Source organism: Megascapheus bottae, chromosome 2 (assembly GCF_031878675.1).
Source record: "Megascapheus bottae isolate mThoBot1 chromosome 2, mThoBot2.hap1, whole genome shotgun sequence".
In the NCBI taxonomy this organism is placed as follows: Eukaryota; Metazoa; Chordata; class Mammalia; order Rodentia; family Geomyidae; genus Megascapheus; species Megascapheus bottae.
The window spans coordinates 93499167-93505166 of NC_143510.1; the positions used below are offsets into that span (position 1 = coordinate 93499167).

The 6000-nt window shown below is 52.5% G+C and overlaps 1 protein-coding gene across 1 annotated transcript in view; it reads right to left on the minus strand.

Moving 5' to 3' along the window:
- Positions 1-3385, minus strand: part of Efcab6 (EF-hand calcium binding domain 6) — a 153747-nt gene extending 150362 nt beyond the window's left edge. The window contains exons 1-2 of the mRNA XM_090328864.1: positions 3292-3385; positions 1720-1893 (exon numbers count right to left, since the gene is read on the minus strand). The gene's annotated coding sequence lies outside the window, so the exon portion shown is untranslated. The remainder of the gene's footprint in view (positions 1-1719; positions 1894-3291) is intronic.
- Positions 3386-6000: the final 2615 nt, after the last annotated feature.

Genomic DNA, 6000 nt, shown 5'->3' on the forward strand with positions numbered 1-6000 from the left:
ACAAACTCTCTGCAATTGAATAGCGATCTCAGATGACTAGAGTTTCTCATGGAGCAATCGACCCCCACAAACAACTGGGAAGGCCGCTGCTCTCAAGGCTGGAGCCAGACCGCAGCTCACATGCCGAAAGTACCTACGACTTGGTAGTAGCTGCCACTAAGTCCTGGAATGTGCACGAGGAGGAATCATAGTAGAAGACTGAAAACAGGTGGATGCTCACCAGGCTACGTGCTGAGTCATTTCAGGGCACTAAAGGACCATGAAAAGCAAACCTTAAAGCAGGCTAGAAACCCTGAGAGGGAGAAACTGGCAGAGAGGGGGCACCAGGAGTATCCAAGACTGGGCACGTGTTCAAGTAATCACCATGGAGGAAGGAGCAACGAATGTTTTAAACCAGTCTAGGGATCATACAACTTACAAAGTCCCACAGTGAATTCAGAAGGTGTTTCTGGAAACCATTACTGCACAGAAATTTTCCATTTCAAATCTTCAACCCAAATGCAACAGTCCACATTCTCTTTCTATGTGGGGAGGACCTTGAGCCGACACTTTCGTCTTTTAGTAGTAACCTAGGCCCTTCCCAAACTCTCGTGCTCAGGAGAAATTCCTATCATACCTAGGTAATAGAGCAATTAAAATGCCTTATTTACCTGGACAAAATGAATCTAGTTCCTCCATATAAAAAAAAAAAAGAAAAAGAATCCTTTTTCCTTGGCTTGACTGAAAGCCCAGAGCACAGCTCTAGGACCGCCACAGGCAGTGTGAGCACCTAAGTCATCCCCCCGCCTGGCAGGACGGGCAGAGCAGACCCATCCTGGGCGAGAGTACACAGGTTCTATCCAGGCATTCTGGACTAGGAGCTGCACCATGCTGTAGATTAGCTTTGCAAAGTTCCTAAACCTGTGCCACTAAAACATGGAAGTGGTCACTGTACATAAGTCCTCATAGGCCAGGGGTGGGGACTAAATTGAAAAAGGAACAGAAGTCCAAGCTGTGCACCCAACAGAGTGAGGGAGCAGCAAGTTATCAGAGAATAGCTGTAGCCTAAAAACTGCACAGCACTAGAAAAACAAGTCAGGTGCCAGGTGCATGTAAATCCTAGCTACTCAGGAGGGCTAAGATCTAAGCGTCAAAGTTTGAGGCCATTTGGACAAAAAAAAATCTTTGAGCTTCCATCTCCAATTAACCAGCAAAATGCCAGAGAAGAGGCGAGTCTCAAGAGGTATAGCACCAACCGTAAGTAATTCAAAGCATAAGCTTGAGTCCACACCTCAGTAAAGGCAATATAGACATAAATAAATAAAGGCATCTGAAACAAAATAGTAGGGAGAGATCAAAACCAAGAGAAAAAGTAGCAGAAAGTCCAGCTCATTCACGTTGGAGTATACTGCATTCATGTCATAGAGCCTCTCATAGGTTTTCCTCAAACCCATTCCTATACCTTGACAAGAAAGGTATCCTGAAGAATTCTGTGTTTAACATGAATATTTAAGCCCCAGTTACCAGAAGCACCTCCATGTAGGGTGCTTTTAGATAACTACATTTTATAAAAAGATCATTCTGGCATGAAAGAACACAACGAAACTTAGCTTTTTTCCCTCAGTTTCTCCTCTACATGTGTGGCTTCGTTTTCAGTGCTGGCAGTTGAGGCAGATATCCAGGAAGCCCTTTCGTGACTCTAATATCTACTAACTTTACACAGTCTCTTTGGATACAGACCTGTAAAGGAACTTTATTAAATCAACTGTCTTGTTAACACCAGACTCCTGAGCTGGGCAGACACCAGACCACGGAACATCCTGTGAAGCTGGTTCTGTCTCCAGGTGCTGGCCAGCTGTAAGGCTCACACTGTGGATGCCGCAGGTGGTCTTTTACACTGGAAGAAGCAGATGGCTGGAAAAAGCAACAAAACAAAAGAATGTGAGAGCGGCTGGGAGTGTGACTTAGTGGTAGAGAGTTTGCCTAACACCCATAAAGCCCTGGGTTCCATTCCTCAGTACCACATACACAGAAGAAGCTGGAAGTGGCATTGTGGTTCAAGTGGTAGAGTGCTAGCCTTGAGCAAAAGAAGCTCAAGGACAGTGCCCAGTCCCTGAGTTCAAGCCCCAGTACCAGCAAGGGAAAAAAATTATGAGAGAAAACGTTACACTCTCATGTAAGCACTCTAGACAAGTATCTATACACACCTGCCAGGAACCAAGCACCAAAATGAAGGCCCAGGGAAAAGAGGGAAGAAGAGATAACTAAAATAAAAACCTTATTTTCAAAGAAGCTCACAGTAAGGCTGGGAAGGAGGCAAATACTCTGAGATAATTCAAGGAGTCATGCCTGATTTGCTTTTGAGTACACAGAGCTCACTTGAATAAATATTTGCTGAGTAGAAGGCGACGGATAAAAGAGAAGAGATGAAGGAACTGCAGTGTGTAAACTTACTGACAGCATTTCTGTAAATCCACCCCCTCAAAAGGCACAGCTTAAGAAACATTCTTCCAAGTGATGTTATAGTTCCCTTAATGGGAGCAAGTCACCTTGGAAGACAACGATTTGCAGTGTTCAAGGAAAAGAAATCGGAGGGAAGGGAATGGTGCTTTTCTTTTTGTGTGTGCTGCTCCTGGGGCTTGAACTCAGGACCTGGGCACTGTCCCTCAGCAAGGCTGGCGCTTTACCATTTGAACCACAGCTGTCCTTACAGCTTTTTGGTGGTTAGTTTGAGATAAGTCTCACAGACTTTCCTGCCTGGGCTGGTTTTGAACTGCGATCCTCAGGTCTCAGCCTCAAGAGTAGTTAACCCTTCAGGCGTGAGCCACCAGTGCGTCAAACCTTAGCGTCTGTTACGAAGTCCTTCCGAACAGCACGGATCTGAGTTGGGCAGGCCGAGGGAGAAGCGTGTGAAGGGACGGAGGCATCAGACAGAACTGGGTTTGACTTTCCTGGGCGCGAGGCTGAAGGCGCCCCTGGGCCCGCGGCTTACGCGTCTTCCAGACGGTGAGGGGCGCGGACAAGCCAAGAGCACAAGGCCTGCTGTCCGTCAGGGAGGTTCGGACGCGCGCTCCCTCTCCCCTCCGCAGACCCCACGCCCTGCACCCGGGCGCGCAGGGGCCCCGCCAAGCCCCTGGGCCCGAGTCCAGGTCCAGCCGCCCGGGACGCCGCCCTGCCCACGGGCTGGACAAGCCGCGGTCGTGGTCCGGATGGGCGGCCGAGCGGCGCCCCGGGGGCTGAGGGGCCCTCACGCCGCACGCGGCCGCCGGAACGAGCGCGGGGGGCCGTGCACCGACGCCCGCGCCGCCTTACCCGGGCCCGGTGTGCGTCTCCGCCTCTCTGGGCCCAAATTTGAGAGTGGACCCCAGGCCGCCGGGCCGCCGAGGCCCCGCCAATTCGGCATCTCCAGGACGCTGTTGCCAGAGCGACGAGGGAGCCTGCCGATTGGAGCGCGGGTCTCCGCCCCTCGCAAGAAGCGAAGCCGCGATTGGCCCCGGGGAGAGGGCACGTGGGCGGAGACAGCCCCGCCGGAAGCCCCGCCCCTGGGAGCGCGGCTCGGAGCGCCCGGCGTCCTGGCTGCCGTTGCCTCCGGTGCGTGAAGTGCGGTGCGGGCCGCGACCCGCTCCCGGCCAACTGGGGCGGGCCAGGCGGCCGGGGGAAGGCAGGCCCTGCCGAGGAGGCCGGGACGGGCGCATGACCAATGCGCCCGCTTCGGGGCTCGCAAGGGCGGACGCACACGCCGGTGCGTCGGCCCCTCCGGGCCCCCGACGCCCGCGTCTCCGGGAGCCCGCGTCTCCCGCCCGGGGCCGCCGCCGCTCCTCCCCGGTGGGTGTCAGGACCTCGAGAGAGCTCCGCCGGGCACGCCCCGTGTCAGGCACGTCCAGGGCGCAGGGACGGGGAGCCGCCACGCCCTGGGTCAGGCGGGGCAGACGGAGAACCCGAGCCCAGGCGGCCAGCAGCGGTGCCCGCCGGAAGCCGCCGGCCTGCCACTCGACCCCGGAAAGGACGACGGAGGAGCTGCGAGTCACTGCCCCGCCTGCCGGCAGCCGACACCCTGCTGTGCGCAGCCCAGGTGGGCTCCAGCCTCCCCACGCAGTCAGACCACCTCACCCTCTACCCCACCCTGGTTAAATGCCGAGCCCTGTGTCCCCACGGCAAGTAGAATTCATAGGAATGGAACCCACCTGGCAATCACCGCCACTTCGGTTTCTTCTTCCGGGCTTCCTCAGCGTGGAAGGGCTCCACCTCGGGGTGAATCCCTCTGCGTGCGTGCTTGGTCCCACCACATTAGCCTTCTCTCACACTTGTTTACATCGATAGTGGGTCTCTACCTGTGTTCTGAGACTCTTGACGATGACTCTAAGGTGTGGCTCAATAGGTCAGTCTCAGTTTCCCATGAATGTGATCGGGTTTCTAGCAGCCAAGTTGAGCATATCTCAAGACCGTTAATGCTGAGGAAGGTCTGAGACTCCAGCATCTTAAGACAGTGTTTAAAGATCAGAGATTCTAACTGCCCTTCGTCAAACCAGACAGTAAGAGATTACTAAAAATCTTTCCACATTGTTTTGTTTGGGAAACTTAATTCTTCATCAAAAATACATTAATGCTTGCCTAGGATGCTCGAAGACCTGGGTTTGATTCCTCGGTACCATATACAGAGAAAAGGCCGGAAGTGGTGCTGAGGCTCAAGTGGTAGAGCTCTAGCCTTGAGAAAGTCCAAGGACAGGGCTCAGGCCCTGAGCTCAAGCCCAGGACTGGAAAAAAAAAAAAAAAAAACAAAAAAAAACACCTTAATGTGCAATGGGTTTATTGTTATTTTAAACGAGTTGACGTTAATTTTATTAGCCCTACTTTTAATGCGGTGACTACTAAGTGACGATTATTCCCTCTGTTTTCCAGTGGACAACAATCTCACTTCCTTTCCCTCACTTCCTTTTGAAACATATTCTAAAATGTCTGTGAAAGACAAGAAGATCTATTTCTGTCCCCGCCCTTCTCAGTAGAGCAGCTGCACATGCTCTCTGCCAGTTATCATGCTGGATCAGAATGACCAGAGGTGTGGTTCTGGTACCTGGCCATTTTCACAAACAGCCCACCTCTACTCAGCCTTAGCTCTCAATAGCACTCAGACCAGCTGACCACTCCTTCCTACCCAAAACACATTCTTCTCTGCCTAACACCACACAAAGCCATGGCTTCCAGTCCCTCGCACCAAAAAGAAAAAAATAATCCACACTCACTACTCAATTCTGAGGGCCCTCGAACAACTCTCTTCTGTATGACCCTGGCAGTGACAGTCCCTCAGACTCTCCCCTACATCTTGCTCTTTTCAAGAAGCTGAGCCCTCCCCTAGCATGTACTAGAGATCCCAGCCTTCAGCCATCCACATAGTCCTTGACCCACGCATGTACCTCACTCTGCCCTCCACTTTTCTTTGCAGTGTTAGATTTTGTTTTTAAGAGACTGTCCTAGCTGGCTTCAGACTCTTGATCCTCCTCTTCTGCCTCTCAAATAGCTGAGACGACAGGCATGTACTCATGTCCAGATACTCTGCCCCCATTTCAGTGGCCTCTCATTCCCCGCATCCAGTCCTGCTGGTTCTAATGGGACACTGCACATGGCAGGCCCTTTACCCTCCCCACTTCACAGCAATCCCAGCCCTGACTGCTCTGTGATGACAACTTTAAACCAGCACACAGAGCTGCTGGGACCACAGCGGGTTCCTGCAGGCTTGGCTCACCAGTGGCATGCATCTTCTATGGGTCTGTGTGTGTCCTACTTTACTCTTATCACAACACCGTGTACTAGGCCTGGCCCTCATGACCTCTTTGTATGTGTGTGCAAGTCCTGGGGCTTGAACTCAGGGCCTGGACACTGTCCCTGAGCTTTTTCACTCAAGGATAGTGCTCTACCACTTGAACCACAACACCATTTCCGGCTTTTTGAGGTTCATTGGAGATAAGAGTGTCAAGGAGTTTCCTGCCTGGGATGGCTTTGAACTGTGACCCTCAGCCTCTAGGG